Raw genomic sequence first — 20,517 nt, 5'->3', positions numbered from 1 at the left:
GCTTCTTCCTTTCCAATTTGGATGGGCTTTATATCTTTCTCTTGCCTGTTTGCTCTGGTCCAAACTTTTAGTATTATGGTGAATAAAAGTGATGATGATGTCTTATTTCAGATTTTAGAGAAAACTCTTTCAAATGTTCTTCATTTAGTATGATGTTAGCTGTGGGTTTGTCATATATGGCCCTTATTATTTTGAGGTATGTTCCTTCTATACTCAGTTTGTTGAGGGTTTTGTCATTAATATGTCGAATCTTATTTAATAAGTTTTCAGCATCTGTTGAAATGATCCTATGTTTTTTGTTCTTGGTTCCATTATTGTGATGCATCATGTTTATTGATTTGTGCATATTGAGCCAGCCTTGCATCCTTGGTATGAATCACACTTAATCGTAGTGAATGATGTTGTTGAATGCAGTTTGCTAGTATTTTGTTGATAATTTTTGCATCTATGTTAATCAGTGATATTGATGCCTGTAGTCTTTATTTTTTGTTGTTGTAACCTTGTTTAGTCTTGCTTTCAGGGTAATGTTAACTTCATAGAAAGAATTGGACAGCATTTCTCCTTCTTCATTTTTTTGGAATGTTCTGAGCAGAATTGGTATTTGTTTTTCTTGGAATTTGGTGGAATTCTGCAGTGAATCCATCAGGTCCTGGGCTTTATTTGATGGGAGACTTTTTATTATGGCTTCGATCTCATCACTCATTATTGGTTTGTTGAGGTTTTATTTTCTTCATGTTTCAATCTTGGTAGATTTTATGTCTCTGGGAGTTTATTTCTTCTAGGTTTTCCAATTTGTTAGCATATAATTATTCCTAATAGTCTTTAATGATTCTTTGTGTTCCTATGGTCTCAGTTGTTCTGTCCATTTACTTGGGTCTTCTCTCTTTTCTTGTTAGTTCAGCTAAATATTTTTTTTTCCAAAAATCAACTTTTTATTTCATTGATCTTCAGTATTTTTTAGATTAAATTTCATTTATTTCTGCTCTAATCTTTATTATTTATTTCATTCTACTAATTTGGTTTGTTTTGCTTTTCCATTTTCTTGAGGAACATTGTTACAGTTTATTTGAAGCCTTTCTGGTTTTTTTTTAACGTAGGTGGTTATTGCTATAAACTTCCCATTTGTACTCTCATTGCTGTATCCCATAGATTTTGGTATGTTGTATTTCCATGTTCGTGTGTATGTGTGTGTGTGTGTGTCTAGCTTCATTTACTCAACATAATATTTATTAAATACATCTATATTGTTACAGATATCAATCGTTATTTTATTGCCTTAAATATTTTATTATATAAATATATCACAATTTATTCATTCTCGTGATAATGGACATTTGAGTGTTTTCCCAAGCTTTGTTATTATAAATACATCTGCTAAGAACTTTCTTGTATTTGTCTTTTAGTGGACATAGACACTCATTTTTCTTGAATATATAGCTATGAGTGAAATTGCAAGATCAAAAGATATATGTTTAGCTTTAGTAGGTACTTCCACATAATTTCCTGATTTTTATGTTGTCATGCCAGCTTTCTTTTTGTCAGTTTTTGCATGGTATATTATTTTCCATTCTTTTACTTTCAAAAAGTCTGTATATTAATATTTAAAGTATATTACAAATAGCACATAGTTTGGTTTTGGGTTTTTAATTTTTCAAATTCAGTCTTCTATTTTTTTTCTTCTGTATACCTAAAGTCTTTTTTTGTTTGTTTGTTTTTGAGACCAGGGGATTCACTGCATTGCCTAGGCAGGTATCAAACTCCTGGGCTCAAGCAATCCTCCCACCTCAGCCTCTCAAATAGCCAGGACCACAGGCATGTGCCATCAGGCCAGCACACAAACACACACTGTTTTTTAGTTGGAATGTAGTACATATTGTCTATTTACATTTAATGTAATTACTCATATGGTTAGGTTTAAGCTTACATCTTGTTATTTGTTTTCTATTTGCTCCAATTATTCTTTTTTTCTTACTACTTTTTCATCTTATGATAATTACAAATATTTGTTTTCCAATTTTATCTTCTCTGCTAGTTTTTAATTATATCTTTTTACATTATTGTTTTAGTGACTACCCTAGAGATTACAATAGATATCCTTGATTTATTATAATCTAACTTAAACTGATATATTTATCACTTCCTGAACAACGCTAGAGGCTTTCAACAATTCAGTTCCATTTACCTGTCCTGCCATTTGGGTTACTGTTGTTATATATTTTCCTTGTGTGTATATTCTAGACCCTACAAGACATGATGATTACTTAAAACAATCAATGTTCTTCATATTTATTGTACTCACACATTTACCCTTGCAAGTGTCCTTCATTTGTTTTTACACTTATGTGTTTCTTTGTAGAATTATTTTTCTTCAACCCAAAAAACTCCCTTCACTGTGCTGAAAATAAATAGTTCAGTTTTTGTTTGTCTGAAAATATCTTTATTTTGCCTTCACTTTAAATATATTTTCACCGGTTATTTAATTCTAGGACTGCAAATGTTTCTTCTATTTTTCAACTTTTTAAACATGCCATTCCATGTGTTCTGGCTTCCATGGTTTCTATTGAAAAATCAGATATGCTGGGTGCAGTGGCTTACGCCTGTAATCCCAGAACTTTGGGAGGCCAAGGCGGGTGGATCATTTGAGGTCAGGAGTTCGAGACCAGCCTAACATGGTGAAACCCCGTCTCTACTAAATACCAAAAAAATTATCTGGGCGGGGCCAGGTGCGATGGCTTACGCCTGTAATCCCAGCACTTTGGGAAGCTGAGGCGGGTGGATCATGAGGTCAGGAGAGCAAGACCATCCTGGCTAACACGGTGAAAACCCGTCTCTACTAAAAATACAAAAAAAAAAAAAAAAAAGCCAGGCGTGGTAGCGGGCGCCTGTAGTCCCAGCTACTCAGGAGACTGAGGCAGGAGAATGGTGTGAACCTGGGAGGCGGAGCTCGCAGTAAGCAGAGATGGCACCACTGCACTGCAGCCTGGGTGACAGAGCAAAACTCCATCTCAAGAAAAGAAAAGAAAATTAGCTAGGTGGGTGGTGCATCCCTGTAATCCCAGCTACTTGGGAGCCTGAGGCAGGAGAATCCCTTCAACCTGAAGCCGGCGGGGGGAAGACTACAGTGAGCCCAGATTGTGCCATTGCACTCCAGCCTAGGCAACAGAGTAAAACTCCCATCTCAAAAAAAAAAAAAAAAAAAAAAGGAAAAATCAGACATTATTCTTATGTTGCCCTTTTAAGTATAATGTTATTTTTTTCTATATCTACTCTTAAGATTTTTATCTTTACCTTTGATTTTTAGTAATCTAACAGCATGAAAAACTGAAGTGTGGCTGTCTTTGAATTTGTCCCACTTAGGGTTTGCTGTACTCCTTGAATCTGGAGATGGAGTCATTCATCAGACTGGAAAGTTTTCAGATATTATTTTTTCAAATATTGCTTCTGCCCATTACTTTTCTTCTCTGCTGCTAGAACCAGTTACATATCTCTGTTATATTCCATTGTTTTCCATTTTTTGCAGGTATGTGGGCGTTAATTTGGATATTTTCTATTGACCTATCCATGAATTCACTAATTCTGTCTCCTGTTGTGTTGTCCGATTTGCTGTTAAACCTATTCAGAGAGTTCTGTTCTTGAAGTTCATTTTGTGTCTCCTTACAAATTCCAGTTCTCTGTTGAAATTCTCCATCTTTTCATCTACTTTCCATCTTTTCCTCTATTGTTTAAAAAATAATCCTAATTATTTTAAAGTTCTTATCTGTGAACTTAAACAATTGGATCATCTCTGTTTCTGCTTCTATTGTTTGCTTCTTTCTATTATTAGTCACATTTTCCTTTCTCTTCATATGTCTCCATTTTTATTGTATACTCGCCATATACAGTAACTGTATATATTGAATTAGATATTTTCTTCCAGAAAGCTTTTCCTTTTTTTCTGTCAGGCAGAGAAGATTAAAGTTGATCACCTCAATCCATTTGGATTTAATCCAGGTCATAGGTGAGTGCAACTTTGTCAGATTCAGCCCAACTTTTAATATCAGTAATCTCAGAAGTGAAATCTGACATGTATTTATTGCAGACCACTCCCTTTGGCAATCTGTCTCCCAGGTACTGAGAGACTGCCGGAGAGTTCACTCTGCCTTATCAGCTCAGCACCAAACCTGCCATGCTAGCCGAGTTCTCAGCAAATGTTGTACGAGAGAAAAGAGCCATTTGTTTGATACTCCATTATGTTCCAACCTGTCAAACCGACTGGCATGCCCATGAACATTTCTACTGGTTTCTCCTTCCCTTAGTAGAATCCCTCTGCCTAGGTGATATCTGAACCTCATCTCGGACTCTGACTCAGCAAATTTCCTAATAGACAGCAACCTTAATTTACCTAATTGGGACTATTCATTCTCTGTAGTTTTAGTTCATCTAGTCTTTTATGCTTCACAGCTATTTGATAACTTTAAAAAGTATATATATGTGTGTAACTTTAAAAAGTATATATCTGTGTATATATATATATATACACACACACACATATACACACACATATATACACACACACACATGCCTCCCAATGTGCTGGGGTTGCAGGCAAGAGCCAATGTGGCCTGCCTATGTGTGTCTAATGTAAGGTAGATTTCTTGTAGGCACATGTGTGTGTGTGTATATATGTGTGTGTTAGGTTTTCACTCTGTCACCCAGGCTGGAGTGCTGTGGTGTGACTATAGCTCATTGTAACCTTGAAATCTTGGACTTAAGTGATCCTCTCGCCTTAGACCCGTGAGTGGCTGGGACTACAGTCGTCAGTCATGCGTCACTGCACCCAGCTATCCATTTTCATTTGTTTCAGAAAAATTGTTAATTTTCTTAGTTTCTTCATTAGCCCATTGGTTGTTCAGGAGCATGTTGTTTATTCCATGTGTTGGAGTAATTTCTGGGGTTCCTCTAGTTATTGATTTTTAGCTTTATTCCATTGTGGTCAGAAAATATACTTGATATAATGTCTACTCTTTAAAATTTGATGAGACTTATTTTGTGGCCTAAAATGTGGTCTGTTTTGGAGAATGTTCCATGTGCTGATGAAAAGAATTTGTGTTCTGCAGCGCTTAACGTGAAATGCTCAGTAAATGTCAGTTAGGCCTATTTGGTCTAGTGTGTAGTTTAACTCAGAGGTTGCTTTGTTGATTTTCCACGTAATGATCTGTCTATTACTGAGAGTGGAGTGTTGAAGTCCCTACTATGTTGTATTGCAGTCTATTCTTCCCTTTAGACCTAGTGATGTTTTCTTTATGTGCTTGGGAGCTCTGGTGTTGAGTGCATAGATATTTATAATTGTTATATCCTCTGGCTATATTGACCTCTTTACCATTATATAGTAACCTTCTTTGTCTCTTCTTACAGTCTTAGTCTTGTAACCATTTTATCTCATGTATGCAGTTAAGCCTATTAATTTGGTTTTCACTTACATGGAACATCTTTTTCTATCCTTTCACTTTTTGGTTTATGTGTGTGTGTGTGTGTGTGTGTGTGTGTGTGTTTTTAAGAGATAGAGTCTCTCTCTGTCACCCAGGCTGGAGTGCAGTGGTGCGATCTCAGCTCACTGCAACCTTCACCTCCCTGGTTCAAGTGATTCTCATATCTCAGCCTCCCAAGTAGCTGGCACTACAGGCGTGTACCATCATGCCTGATCAATTTTTATATTTTTAGTAGAGACAGGTTTTGCCATGTTGGTCAGGCTGGTCTTGAACTCCTGACCTCAAGTAATCCACCTGCCTCAGCCTCCCAATGTGCTGGGGTTGCAGACATGAGCCAATGTGGCCTGCCTATGTATGTTTTTAATGTAAGGTGGATTTCTTGTAGGCAGCATATAGTTGCATCTTGTAAATTAGTGGTTACCAAACACCAGGAAGGGTAGGAAAGAGATGTGGATGAAGAAAGGTTGACTAATATGTATCTATATACTCAGATAGAAGAAATAAGACCTGGTGTTTGATAGATCAGAAGGGTCAACCCTACTGATCTATCAAAACATTAAATAACTATAACGTTATTTACTATAACGTTAACTATAACGTTAATTACTATATTATATATAGTATTTAACTATAACGTTAAATGACGTTAACTACTATAGTTAACATTAATTGGTTGTACATTTCAAAATAGCTAGAAGAGAATGATTAGAATATAACTAGCAAAAAGGAAAAATAAATATTTAAGGTAATGAGTATCCTAATTATCCTGACTTGATTATATGAATATATCAAATTATCACATGTAATCTGAAAATATGTATATATAATAGATTATATACATATCAGTTTAAAAAAGCATAATCCACATATCAGCTGATTGTTAATTTAGGACCACAACAGATGGTTGAGCAGATTGAGTACATCACTATTTTGGCCTCTACTAAAAAGTGAGTAGTACTTCCCCGAAGAGTGTACCACCTAGACAAATACACCCAGTGTCCCCATCTAATAGCTCCTGTGCCCAGGAGTTCTGTCTGCATGTTTTCTTTACATCCACCAGAACATGGAACACAGCAAATCTTCAAATACTCAAATATTCACTCACGGAAAATTGTTAGTACCATACATTTTATCAAAGATTTTATGGAAGAGATAGCAAAAGAAGTTTATATCATATACCTTCAGTGAACATTTAAAAAATTGCCCATTAGACATTTCTATTATTCTGCATACAGTCTTCTGTTGTTCCACCAGTGGATGTCTTTTTTCTCTATTTTTCCTAGTCACACAGATTTTCCTCCTTTTCAAAATTCTGATTTTTTGAACCATGGTGACAATGCATTGAAAAAGGAAGTAAACATCCTCAAACCACCATGGAAAGTCTTTATTACATCAAAGAGGTACAGATAGTGTTTGAATGTTTTCAGAGATAAAGTTGGAATGCTAGCAAAACAAATCAGTACCAAAAACTATTTATGTAGATAAACTATGAATATCTATGCTTATCAGTTGGCTCAGGTGACACAATGTGATAATGCGTATACCATACATTATAAACCCTTCCTTGCTGAATTGATGAAATATGTTGCCCTATCTGTCTGAAACCTTCAGAGCTCATAAAATGCTAATAGTAGCATATGTGAGTCTTGAGAATTCCCACCAAGAAAACAGGATTGGGCTGGCAGAACTCTATTAAGGGATAGAATCGAGGCTTGTCCTTCCCACTGAAACATGGGCAGGTAATTTTAGGGTTAATCTCCAGACAAGTGCAATTTGCAGCTGAGGTCAACTGAGAGATGGCAGGTGAGAGTCAATATGAGGCAGGATCAGCTAATTTCCCAGCCGATAAATCCAGAAAGAGCCCCATCATACCTAATGCCTCTCAGGCAGCTGCTATATAGGTTAATGACATGCGAAGGGGAAGACTGAGAAACGTCCTTTCTTTTACTGCAACAAAGGCAGAAATCCAGTGAAAGTGGAATCATCCTTCAGCTCAGAACTACTGAGAGGCCCAGTAAGGTCTTTGGACCATTTGATGAAGCAGTGTTCAGTCAAACCCTGGAGCTCTGCACAGAAGGAGAGGGCTGTATGTTGGTTTAAACCCACACTACATTGTGTTTGCCACTTGTTCCTCTTACAAAGTTACGTTAGGGCACAATAGAAAAGCTCGGCAAAATATACCATCTTGGGCTGATTAAACCGTGTGCTGATAATTAGTGCAAATATGCAGAAATATTTTATTAGGCCTTTTAGTTACCCATGAGGCTAGTTCTAGCTAAGGGAAACCTCTCTTTCTCCTTTTAATTGTGTTCAGATGACAATGAACCATGCCTGGCAGGAAGAGGAGACACTGCAAGTTTGTTTAAAGAACACAGTTGCAGACTAGAGGAATATGAGTGACAAAGCTCTCCCTAGCTCTTCCAGTTAGCTCACATAGCTGCACTACAGATTTGGACTCACTGACATACAAGAATATTAGAAGTATCCTCAGTCCAGTTGAGCAAGGCTCTTCTTGTTAGAATGCAATTTGTTGGCCACTTAGAATCCAGTAATTCTTTCCAAAGATGTTGGCTGTGTTCACAGGATGTATTCTTTACTACTCTGTGTTTTATTCTTTGCTTCTCAAGTCTGTATTTTCTCTCCAGTTCTGTGGGTCCCTGAAGGGTTTCTGTTTGGCCAGGATTGCATTTAAGGCAGCCAAAGTAACAATGTTATTAGTCCCAAATAGCAGAAAATATTTTTTTTTTGATTATGTGAGTAATGCTAGCTCATTGTTGAACAACTCCAAGGTATAAAAGGGCGTTCTAAAATATGCTTATATTCCTACTGCCCTGAGATAAATCAATACAATCATTGTTTTCTTGTGGAATTTGTAGTAATTGGAAATGGGATAGAAACTACTGACGCATAGAGAAAGAATCACAATGTCAGCAGAGCACCAGAAGAGGGATCAGTAACCTCTCAGCTGAAGAAACTTAGATCCTGTCTACTCAAAGTGTGGTCTATAGACCAGCTGCATTGGCATCACCATGAGATTGTGGGGAATGAAGAATCTTAGGTCAATTCTCAGACTTAATGACTCAGAATCTACATTTTCACAAGATTTCTAGTTGAATCTCACCTTAAAGTTTGGGAAACACTGCTCTGGATGATCTGGTGGCCACAGTTGTATTGGATCCTAAAAAATCTTCCTTCTGCCTTTGTGAGGCCTGATGGCATGCTATGTGTTCCTGTATTTCCATGAATCCTGGTTCAATTTCAAGAAATTAATCAGCAGGAGAGCTGGGATTCAAACAGGTGTTTGCCTCCGTAGTCCATCTAATTAACTATGATATTATATTTCTAGTCATTCTATCCAGGAACGCAATGTTTTTCCATCAATTGAAGTTTTCCATTAGGTGTTAAAATAAAGTTTTATTCATTTTTCGAAAGAAAACATAGCAGATTGTATTACCTATTGTAGGTCCAATTTAAATAACTGCTTTGGCTCCTGCAGAAACCAGGTGGATTCTGGAGATTGACTGTAGACTTCAATACAAACTTATCCAAGTGGTTCTGATCATGCCTGCTATGTTAGACATGGTATCTATTGCTGGAGAAAATTAACATGACTAAAGGTTTATGGTATTCATTATTTTCTATTCCAATGATGAAAGAGGAGGATATGCAGTTCACATGTACACGGGACAAAAAAATGCACATTTAGTCTTTTGTCCCAGGTTACATTAACTCTTCCATGGTTTAATATTCTTAGGGAACAAAAACATGAATCATAGAATAAAAAATAGAATAAACTGGATGTTATTAAATTTAAACTTTCATTCTTTCAAAGATAAGAAAATGAAAACTTGAGATGCAGAATGGGAGAAAATATTCACAATAATATATCTGACAAAGATCTTATATCCAGCATATATGCAAAACTCCTATATCAATAACAAACACTTCCTTACCCATGAAAAATCAGACACAATATTTAAAATGACAACCCACCAAAAAAGCTGCACTTGTATGAATAAACAAAAAATACATGAAGAGATGCTCAACATCATTAGTCATCAGGGAAATGCTAATTAAAAGCACAAAGAGATACCACTACACACCTATTAGAAAACTGATAATACCAATTGTTGTTGATGTTGCAGAGCAATTGGAACAATCATACATGGCTGATGCAAATATGAAATCATATAACCACCTTGGAAAACTTGTAATCTCTTGAAATATTAAACATGCATCTGACATATGGGCCAAATGATTCCATCCCTAGGTATTTTCCCAAGAGAAATGAAAACATGTCTACACAAAACTTATTCCTAAATGTTTATGGTAACTCTATTTGTATTAGCATCAAACTGGGAAACCACTTGTTTGACACATACAGACAACACTAATCTACAGAGACAAGAATAAACTATTGGTTACCTGGGGCTGGATTGGGACAGGGGAATAGATTACAAAGAGATCATGAAGAAATTTGAGAGAGTGATAGGAATGTTCTGATACTCATTATAGTGATGTTTATATAGCTTTATTTGCCTGTCAAAACTCATTGAATTATACTTTTTAAATGAATGTACTTTATTGTACATAAATTATAACTCAAAATTTATTTTAAAATTTTTTCAGCAAATTTCCACATCTTTAGGATAAAGGTCAGACTTCCTCATTAGCTTAAAAATGCTTTCTTAATTCAGCCTCATAGCCAATGGCCCTTGTCTCAACTCCTGGCACTCTCCCATATAAAATACACACAGAGACTTGTATTTTCTGACTGCATCATGCTGTTTCCACTTCAATGTCCTTGTGCATCCTGTTCTTGCTGTCTAGACATTCTAATCTCCTTTTCTCTACCAAAAGAACTTTTACCAATTCTTCAAGCATCAGCTCATGCAGTGTCTTCTCCAGGAAATCTTCCATGGTTTCCTAGTGTGAGTTGCATGACTTTCCTGTGCTCCTGTGGTGCCCTGCACGCAGCTCTCCTGTCCCACACTGAGTTGTTAATGTTGCCTTACTTCTCAGTCTTAGATTTTACATACTGTGACATTATAGTCATCTTTCTATCTTCAGTGTCTGGCAGTGAGTAGGTATTCAGATATTTAACAAACATTTGCTGAATATGCTATTGTATGTAAAGAATACCGTTTCTGGCATTTACATTGTTCTTGTTTGTAAGTTCAAGGGAAATGGGGCCATCTAAAAACTTCTGGAGAGAGAGGCAGCTATGTATGTGTGAATATTATGTAAAATAAGGGGATTGATTTATGAACTCTGCCTCATTCTCCCATAGGCTTTCTTCCTGTACTGCAGAACCCTTCCATGCTTGATAAAAACATGAAAGAGATAAAACCTAACTATGGTTCTCTTCTTGGAGGCACTGTCTTTTCAATGAATACTAAATCTCAAGTGGCCTACGGTTCTTCAGAGCACTCTTTCATCACGCTGAAATGTGTCTGGTCTCCTGAGTCTTCTCTCCCCGGGCATTACTTTTATTTCTCCTGTTTCTTGTCTATCACATTACGCACCATCCTTTTCTATTCTTGTTTGAAACCTCATGCTCTTCTTTAAAAATCTAGGTTGTATAAAAAATAATACTGAAATTTTAGGACTGATACATGGAAAGAGTGGTATCTCATTAGGCTGATAATTGAAGTAGTTTGGAACCTATCACTAATACAATTTTTAGGAACTTAACATTTACATAGAATGGTAGTAGCACATAATGTCTTCGTGCCAGTCAAAGTCCTTTTTTTTTTTTTGCTAGACATGACAAACTTTAGACTTTCAGGCTTTATTCTAGACTAGACAATGGTTATAGAAGGAAAATATGTTAAAATTGTATCTTACCTGTGCCTTTTACCCATAAGCTTAAAATGATCTCTCTTCTTTTTCAAAACATGCGATATGTTTCTCTAACTGGTAGCCTCTGTTTTTCCCTCTCTCCTTCTATACCTCTCTGCCTTTCCTCTTTCTTTTCTACTCCCTCTCCCACCATCATCCATGAGAGCATCCTAATAAAAGCTCTTAAAGATTCTGATGTACACCACTTTCTGTTGTATGGCTCCTTTTGAATATTTCTTTCTGAAAGGTAAAATAAAAGCAACCATAATAATCATTGTTAAGAATAACAATACTAATGATTGGTAACAACAATAAAAACAATAGTAAATGTTAGTTTTATTTACCTTCTTGAAGGGATGATGTGCATTCTACAGCTCATTATTTTATAAAGTGCTCTTTTGATGAAGCATTGTAAAACACAGAAATCATTCCTACCATTTTGATTAGCATTACAGTAAAGCAATACTTGAGACAAACAGTGATGTGTGATTGTTTACTCTTTTTGTATTGAGAAAATAATCCATATGAGTTGATTCTAGAATAATACTGCGTTCAGATCATATCAATGACTCATTTTTTTCCCTTTAAAAATAGTTTCAGATGAAAAGTTTAAAGCCTTTATTTTCTAGGACTGTTTTGAATGTTTCTTAAGCAACTCAATTCTCTGTATCGTAAATACACACAAAGAGTCCTGGTATTGTTTTTCGCAGTATTCAGTGCAGGACCATCTGTCAATCTATCACTCCCACTTGTGACAGAATATGGAAAGGTCAATGGAGTTGTCATTTTTATGACAAACTTGAACAATGCTTTTGCATTCATTAAATTTAGAATCTTTCCCAACTGATAAACACATAAACTCCTTTTAAAGCAAGGGTAAAATATGCAATGGAAATACCTTCACTTACACTACACATTTTTTAGGATGTTGAAAGTCGTGTGTTCCGTGCTTCATGAAAGAATTCTATTTTCTCAAAAGTTCAATGGACTTCATAGAGATAACAGGTGACCACTTAACCTGCTCACGCTCACAAATATGCAAGATCTGTTTGCAGGAGTGAAATTATTTCTAAATTAAGCAAGGGAGGAAAATGTGGCACCAAAATAAAGTACTTTTCTGGCCATCTTGAATTCAGGAGCTGAAAAATCCTCATACATAAGATCAAGATGAAAAGGAAATAGTCTTTACCTGAACCATTGATTACTCAGCCCATCTGAAGATTAAACTGGGGATTCATTTGAAGGAGAACAAGAATCTCGATGAGTAGATTAGATGAAAGGGTTTTAGGAGGCCAATCAGGTTACATGGGTTTAGTCACAGGCAAATAGACAGGGGTGACATATCTGTGAGGGAAAAACAATAGCGGCTTGTCTAGGACAAAGAGGAAGAAATGCAGTCAAGAGACTCAGCTGTCTTATTGGGGCACAAGAAATATAAATTCAATAAAGGCAGGGAAATACAGGGCAAGTGATAATTTAATACTAAAGGTTACCAATTCACTTGTCAAGTCTCCATCAACTGTGCATATTTGAAGGTGGGTTATTCCTAGATGGAGGTTAAATTTTATGATACACTGATGCACATTATAGCTAATTTGTATTTAATTAAAATAATAGGTACATGCTTATTCATAACACATTTAAATTTTTTAAAGTAAAAGGAATCACCTATTATACTCAGGCGTTATTTCTTTTACATTGAATAATAAAAACTGAAGTTATCTTAACATTTAATATTCAATTTGTTCTACTTTATTTACTTAATTATCCTGTTGTCTCAGATTTTTTCATTGACATTTTCTGCTTCAATGAGTAGGGGACAAACACTAACAGAAGTTCCTGAATTTTGAAAGAATGTCAGCAGTCTCTTTACCTCCCCAGGATAAATTAATTTTTCCTCTCTTTGTCCTTGTTTTAAATTCAGACCCTTGTTCTTCTCTTTGTGAATTATGTCACTGAGCACTGAGAAGATGTGTTGCTTTTGCTCTTAGTCATGTTTCATTCAGCCAATATACACTAAGTGCCTAGGTGCTGCTCTAGGTTCTCATGACAGAAGAGATCAAGGAGATTCTATCTAAAGAGGGGAAGCCAAAAGTAAACACTAAGCATATTTTAGATATTTCTATCTGCAATGGAGACAGCAAAAGGGAGTGATGTGGGGAAGTGACTGGATCGGGGGTGGGAAGTCTAGATTGAGACACTAAGATTTCTCCAAAGAAGTAACATTTGGGTTGACATTTCCAGGCACCCAAAAGAGCAAGTGTAAAGGACCACAGGTGGAATGATTTGCGTTTGACAAAAGACAGGGAAAAAGCCAATGGAGTTAAATAAAGGGGTTAGTAAGACAATGTCAGAAAGGCAGGGGTCAGATCATGAAATTGCTCATAGTGCATAAAAAATTTGGATTTTATTGTAAGCACAGTGGAAACATCACGCTTTCTTGCTGTGGGGAGGTAGTGCTTAGCTTAATTAAAACTGGGATCTAGTTTTTTTTTTTTAATGATCTAACTTTTTAAAAAAGATCGGGTGGAGAAAGGCAAGAATAGAAACAGGGAGATATACTGGAAGTGACTGAGTAATTCAAGGGAAGGACAATGGAAGTTTGCATCATAGGAGATAAAATTAAATCAAGTAGGGAGCCCTTGTGTGGGTTTCCATCACCTGAAAGCAGAGTAGGTAATTACCTACAAAATTTAGTTTTAATGCTCATAGTTATGGTCAATGAGTATTCCTCTTTCTCTTACAGATTACAATGGATAAAACAACACCTACCTTTAGTTGTTTGTTGCTTGGACTAAATTCTCCCTTTTGAAATGCAAATAATTTTCTGAGAAATGTTATATTAAAACATTAGAGTAAATTCAATAGTCAAGCATTTCTTGCATACCATGGAAGATCTTCACCAGAACAAAAGCAGCTTGTTTAGAAGGGCAAGAAATACACAGAGGAACACATCTAAGAATGTAGCATTGCATGTTCTTGATTCATTGCTTTGCAGAGACCACTTGTATTAGATTTTTCTGCATCCTCTCCATTATGGCATTACATCTTGGTTACTGAGACAATATTTGTTACATTCGTTGACAAATATTGCTGCACTCTCACTTTAGTGTAACAGTCCAATTCTGCCATGTGATGAACACACATGGCTTTTTCAAGAAGGCTACTTTTGGATGTTCAAATTTACACATGATGAAACACTAAATTCTTTTTCTGAAGGGCAATCAAAGACAATGATGTTTTTGGGAGATTGGTTTAAGTTGAATCCCTTTGAACCTCAGCATATAATATTGGCCAACCTGCCATATTTTAAGCAAAGTGTCATATTTTATGAGGCACAGCTTGCAAGAACAAATTCCACAATGAGAGATGCAAACATCAGTCAAAAGCAAGGATTCTAGTATCACTAAGCATCCATTAAGGGCAGGCATGGGAGGTACCCTGGCGAATATAAGGCCTTAGGGAGACTATATATAGACATATAAAATTGCAAAAGATGTTACATATGATTTTGTAAAATGGGTGACACAAATGTTGCTAAAAGGGTTCAGAAGAGTTCAGGGGAGTCAGGGGTGATTAAAAGAGGGTCAGACATGCTTTCCTAAAAACTGTAGTGCTTTAACTCGATTCCAAAGGATTGAAGCTGTTTTCCCAGAGATGGATGATAAAGAAGCATGACAAATGAACCATCAAAATTAATAAAACTGTTGGCCTCTACAGTGTAAGCAATAGGAAAAGCAATATGGTGGATCCCACAGACATTCCTGGAGGGAAAGTTTGAGTACCTAGTGCATTTAGGAAGCTCTTTAAAACTGAAAAATATACCAAGCCTATACCTAGACTTCTAGACAGGATGATAGAAGCATCCTGTTAACCTTCTCTTCCTTGATTAGTAACAAAGTAAGTGCACAGAACAACAACAGGTTGCTGCAAGCTGAAGAATGTCAAGGTAAGGCAAAAGGAAGGAAACACTGACCATTGCATTTCTATGTTAGAAGGTATGGGTACTGAAAGTAATGGCTTATCTTTGCTTTCCTTCTGTTATTAATTGTTTGGATTCTAAGTTACCTAAAGGAAATAGACAGTCGGCTGGGCACAGTGGTTCATGACTGTACCCCAGCACTTTGGGAGGCCGAGGTGGACGGATCACGAGGTCAGGAGATTGAGACTATCCTGGCCAACATGGTGAAACCCTGTCTCTACTAAAGTAAAAAAAAATTAGCCAGGCATGCCTGTAGTCCCAGCTACTTGAGAGGCTGAGGCAGGGGAATTGCTTTAACCTGGGAGGCGGAGGTTGCAGTGAGCCAAGATCACGCCACTGCACTCCAGCCTGGCAACACAGCAAGACTCTATCTAGAAAAAAAAAAAAAAAAAAGAAAAAGAAAAAAGAAAGAAAAAATAGACAGTCCATGTAATTACACTGTTAAAGAGAATCACAAACACTTTTTACCTTGTGGCATAATTATTCAAGCATAGATGCAAAATGCAAAAAAGTACATATTTTAAATTGTCTGTGTTTTGCTATGTTTGGCAGTACTTTTTTATGTTTAGCCTGGTATAAATTACATTCTTTTCAGGATAGCTTCTTGTTGTAGTCTATAAAAGGGAATGGGTGACAAATGGTCAGCTTACTCCATATCAGAATGTATATCTTTTACTTTTTAAGTCTTCCATAGATTTTTTTTATTTGAATACAGCACATATAATCAAGTTTTTATTCTAGTCTTTAAAAAGCAACCAATGTAAAACTGTGTATTGGGGCAAGTTAGATAAATTATATACTGGTGAAACAAAAACACATACTAATATTATTTTAATGTTTGGGAATTGGAAGTGTTAATTGCTATTGTATAAAACACGTTCAAAATGTTGCTATTCTAAACCAGAAGGTGTTTATTTGTTTTACTATGTGGGATTCAACTGAAAAGACTACATTCGTTAACAAAAAATAACTCATATGATTCATTACTTTATAAAAGAATATATTACTTTAGGAGAACGTTAAATGCATAGAGCAACAATGGCAAGGAAGAGCCAGTAGATATAATATAGGTAGCTTATTTTCATTTTTATGTAATTATTTTTGGTTTTACCAAAACCAAAATAAAATAATACCTCCTCTTTTAGGAGTAGCAGGTGTACTTATGAAAAGAAACATAAAGCAAAGAAAAAGATTTGGAAAGATGATATAACTCTAAGGAAAATAAAATATGTACCATTTTTCTTTGTTATTTCTATTTCATAGTAAGATTTAAAGAATCTAGTGTATTCTTATTTTTTTCTAGAAATAAATTTACATTTTTAAAAATTATGGCATTCAAAAATTTAGCTTTTTTTGAAACACAACAACCAATGCACTCTGTTGAATATTTAATTGAATATGGTCCCTACTGATTGACTCTTGAATAATTGCTAACTGGAATGGATTACAAAAGAAAGAAAAACATATATGTATACTATCCCTATTATTTCAACAAAGAAAATACAAATTTCAGTGAGAATAAAAATTTGCTTCATGTCAGTCAATGCAATCTTTCCTTTTCGCTTTTTTAGCTGCTGTAATATACTTCGTGGAGGAGTACCAATGAATAAAACAGTTTCTTCTGTTCTTCTTATAAACTCTTGTTACCCTAACTCCATTGATTCTCTGCTCATGTACCTGGTGTAAAATATTTGATGACCCTGAAACAGATATGGAACCACCACATACGAATCATGAGTGCAGTGATGACAACTATGCCAAAGGAATTCTCTAAAGATGATTCTCCTCAATGTAACTGTCCATCTACAGTTCTGCATGATCTGGAGATATCTGCCTACTGAAATGATTTCATTTGAACTGAGTGGCATGGGCTCATGTATAAGCTAAGAGTTGAAGTAGATAATAATCATAGTTAATATTTGGTGGTTGTTTAATATGTGATGAGTACTGTTATAAAACTTACATATGTACACACACACTTGTTTAATGTTAACTTTATGGTATAGGTACGATTACCAACCCCACTTTGCAGATGAGAAAACTGAGCACAGCTAGATTAAATACCTTGCCCAATTTCACACAGGTACTAAGTAGCAGAGATAGAACTGAAACCCATTCCATCTGGCTGCAGAGCCAATGTTGCTAACCAGGATGCTACTTTGACTCTCTTGATGAGCTCTAGGCTCCTTCTATTTCTAAAATTATAAAACCACAATACATGCCTTCTCCTTTGATAACTCAATGAAGAAGTATCTCTCAATAATAAAAGTATATGGCATTGGGAATATGTCTTTAATGTAGGCCTGGAAACATATCTAGCCAATAATGAGGGTTTGAAGAATGAAAAAGAGATGACATTGCAACTTATTTTAGTACATTACTTTAGTTAGGATGTGTTAGTTTTCAATAACCCAAGGTAAGGATGATTCATTATCACACTCCAGGACAACCCATACTAAGAAAGTATTTGTATGTTTGTTGGTATCTGATATGAATCAAAATATTTATAAAATTAAGTACTTTAGAGTAAATGCCTGTAAATTTGCAACTAGGTGTTGACTTTATCACTGTGAACATTACCAAATTACTAGTAATATAACAACACTACAGATTTAAAAATTTCTTCAGCTGTGACTTCAATAACATTTTCATTTATTGGAGTTTATATAACATCCTCAGAAGCTTTTAAAAATGATTTGCAAACAGCTTGGAAATGTTCTAGCATTTCAGTGAAGTAAAAATCATATATGTGTGTGTGTGTGTGTGTGTGTGTGTGTGTGTGTCTGCATAACTGAAAACAAGTAGTATGTTCAATGTCACTGAATAAATTGGAATTAGGGTGAAGAATAATTCTTATACAAATGCTTTTCACAGCACTTCTCTTGAACCACAGTAAAAGCCTATGTTAGGACTATGCTCAAGTTAGCTTCTCTAATTTACCTTCTTAGGCAGAAAGCCACTAATTTGCATTAACAATTAGCAGCGTGAAGAACATCCTCATTTAAATGATAGGCAAAGAAAAATGTGCCACAAGTGATAATCATGAGAAGCAACTGAAGAGATGAGGAAATCTATGAGATGCCAGTGTTATTAAATTGGCCGTTTTGATATTGGAAGACTCATGAAAAGAAGAAAGCCAATGCCCTAAAAAGTTTCCAAATTATAAAGCACCATGAAGATGAACTAATTTGTATGAGATTGGAAAACAGGAGATCTTTGTCAATCTTGTTGAGAGGAATTTTAGTTGAATCGAAGAGACAGAATCTAGATTGCCAGAGTTTTTAGGAAGTAAGTAAGAAGGTGTAGAGAGTAGAGGTGACTCAGATTTTAATTAATCAAATGCACACAAACTTGAAAATTAAACTACAGACTTATAAATAACTCATGGGTCAAAGAAGAAGTCACAAGAAACATTTGAAAATATTTTGAATGGAATAAAAATCACACATCTAAACATATGAGAGAGATAGCTGACAGTGCTTACAGGAATGTATAGCTTTAATGGAAATATAAGCAGCAAGGACATATCTGAAATCAATTCGCTGTTTCTACCATATGAAATTTAAGAAAAGCCCCCAGAAAAAACAATAATAAAGATCAGAGCAGAGGCTGATTATGGTGGCTCAAGTCTTTAAGACTGAGACTGGAGGATTGGTTGAGCCCAGGAGGTCAAGACCAACCAGAACAAGATAGCAAGACTGTCTTTACAAAAAACATAAAAAATTAGTCACATGTGGTGGCATGTACCTGTAGACCAAGCTACTCAGGAGGATAAGGAGGAAAGATCACTTGAGCCTGGGAGATGGAGACTGCAATGAGCCGTGCTCATGCCACTGCACTCCAACATGTGCGATAGTTTAAAAAGTGTCTCAAAATTTAAAAAGTATCTCAGAAAATTAAAAATAAAAGATCAGAGTAGAAATCAATGAAATAGAAAATGTAAAGAGCAATATCAATGAAGCAAAACTTGGTTCTTTGAAATATTAACAACATTGGTAAACCTTTAACTAGAATGACCAAGAAAATTGAGGAAATTATTTCCTAACAAAGTACTGTTTGCGAGCCTAGTCCTGCAAAATATATAAATAATTATACATTATGACCAAGTAGAACTGATCTCAAGAATGCAAAGTGAGTTTAACATAAAACAACAAAATATTCTATGTTAATAGAGTGAAGGATGAGTACTACATGGTCATTCAAAAGGTGTGGAAAGGTTTCTGGCAAAATCTAGCACCTATTCATTTAACAACTCTCAAGAAACTAGGTTTTAAGGGGAACTTCCTCAACCTCCTAAAGGGTATGTATATAAAACTGTGAGCTAACATGATATCTAATGTTGCATATGCTATGTTAAAGACTGATTTTTTTTTCTATAAGATGACCAAGGCAAGAATGTACATTTATACCATTTTTATTTAACGTTATATGGGACACAGGGGCAGAAGAAGGCATAAATGCATCCAAGTGGAAAATGAAGAGATAAAACTATCTTGATTCATAGATGGCATATTTTTGCATGTACATTTGGATTTCAGAAGAAATACAACATTAAAATTAATAAGTTTAGCATATTTGTAGGGCACAAGATCAATTTATAAAATCATTGTGTTTCTATATACTAGCAATGTATTTTCAGAAAATGAAATTAAGCCATCCCATTTACAATAGCACCAAAAAGAATAATATGCTGATTAATAAATGCAACAGAAGAGGTTCCAGACTTTCATACTGAAAACTACAAATCGCTTGAGAGTAATTAAAGAAGATCTAACTAAAAGGAGAGGCAAAGCATTTTCATTGATTGTTATGCATATTCATTGGTATGTTTTAATTACAATACATCCCAGTTATCAATGTATTCTAAGCAATTCCTATCAAAGTCTTGGTAAGCTTTTCAGCAGAAATTGAGATGATTAGAAAATTTATATAGATATTCAAAGAGCTGGAATAGCCAAAGCAGCTTTCAAAAAGAAGAACAAAATTTGAGGCTTACATTACCCAATTTTAAACCTAAGCCAAAGCAATCAAGACAGTGGGATATTGGTATAAGAAGAATCAGATAGACTGTGGGTCAACAAACTAATACCTGTGGGCCAAATATGTCCAACCTCTTTTTTTTAAATAATGAAAATCATATTGGAACCCAGTTATGCCCGTTTATTTACATTTTATCTATGGCTGCTTTACACTGCAATGACAGATTTGAGTAGTTGTAATTGAGAT

At 35.4% G+C, this 20,517-nt stretch overlaps 1 long non-coding RNA gene across 2 annotated transcripts in view; it reads right to left on the bottom strand.

The window, feature by feature from the left end:
• Positions 1-10,652: 10,652 nt before the first annotated feature.
• The window catches only part of LOC105475289 (uncharacterized), a 42,870-nt gene continuing 33,005 nt past the window's right edge, over positions 10,653-20,517 (bottom strand). For both annotated transcript variants that reach the window (XR_011622035.1, XR_983251.3), the window contains 2 exons: positions 12,499-12,653; positions 10,653-11,549 (listed from right to left, as the gene is read on the bottom strand). This is a non-coding gene — a long non-coding RNA (uncharacterized lncRNA). The remainder of the gene's footprint in view (positions 11,550-12,498; positions 12,654-20,517) is intronic.

The sequence above is a fragment of the Macaca nemestrina genome, chromosome 4 (genome assembly GCF_043159975.1).
Source record: "Macaca nemestrina isolate mMacNem1 chromosome 4, mMacNem.hap1, whole genome shotgun sequence".
Taxonomy (NCBI): Eukaryota; Metazoa; Chordata; class Mammalia; order Primates; family Cercopithecidae; genus Macaca; species Macaca nemestrina.
Note: the sequence above shows the minus strand (reverse complement) of the source record. Positions and strands in the feature narration are given on the sequence as shown.